Source organism: Phaenicophaeus curvirostris, chromosome Z (assembly GCF_032191515.1).
Source record: "Phaenicophaeus curvirostris isolate KB17595 chromosome Z, BPBGC_Pcur_1.0, whole genome shotgun sequence".
Classification (NCBI taxonomy): Eukaryota; Metazoa; Chordata; class Aves; order Cuculiformes; family Cuculidae; genus Phaenicophaeus; species Phaenicophaeus curvirostris.
In genome coordinates, this window is record NC_091431.1 from 56,852,305 (window position 1) to 56,853,453 (window position 1,149).

The window sequence follows — 1,149 nt, forward strand, 5'->3', positions numbered from 1 at the left end:
TCTTTACTTGTAAAGCTTCTTATGCATCTGAACTGTGTTTGCCGCTTCATTGTCAGAATTATTTAGCAATAACTGAACAACATTTTAAGATCTCCGAGTACCACTGACGTGTGCTCCCACACTTCCCAATGTTAAAAAGAAGAATGGAAGATGCAGCAGTGCAGGTAAACATTACAACTTTGTGGCTTAAGTATAGCAAAATAGTAGACAGCTTTAGAGGAACACATCTTAGCAGTATTAACTCTCAGCAGTATTACCTAGCGTGTAAACTTTGTGGCAGGCTCTGGGGAGCACATTCCTGTTCTCTACTGTGAGAAAACTTGCTCAGATCTTCAAATCTCTGTCAAGATAGATTACAGGTGTGAACACAAAAAGTTCTACTTGGCTTAGGCTCTAATCTTTAAGCTAAACTATTTGAAAAGCTTCTTACCTTGATTTTCCTTTCCTTTAAGGAAATGAAATCTTGGACAACTAATCTTGGATGCTGAAAAGCACCATGTCTCTTCTGAGACCTTACACTCCAGTTCTATCAAAGGTAGAACTCCTTGGCACACCGTGCTTATTTTTTGCAATGGTTAACACAACAAAACTTGGGGTAAAGAAATTATTGTTAATTAATTACCTAGGAGTGCAAGCTGATACAACTCTGAACAACAGAAGTTGTGATTTGGCAAGTAGCTTTTCTTCCCCTGATGAAGATAATACAAGGTTAAAATCTCTGTAGTGATAGTGGGTACAAGGTGCAGAATAAAATACCTGAAACCAGTGAGAAGCTGCACCCACATTTTTCTAGTTGTTCAGCATCAAGATCACTTGCTAGAACGAATTGTCACGACTGACCCCATCCCATCCTTTTTTGTTTTGATGCAACTTGTGGTTAGCTTTGCAATGCTGGAGTCTTAAAAATGGATTTAACTGATATGTGTATAAATACTGTAAAGATCTCCCCACAACTCAGTAGTTACTTTATTTACGTTTCCACTGAAGGCACTTGGGGACACATGATTTCTGCCCCTAAAAAGACGAGCAGCCCCTGAATTCTTTGTGGTGCTTGGCTGTTTGATGCCTAAATCCTTGTTTTGTGTGCAAAATTCAAGGCAGTAAGGACTTGCAGCATAAACCCCAGCAATCAGGTCACTAAAACAATTT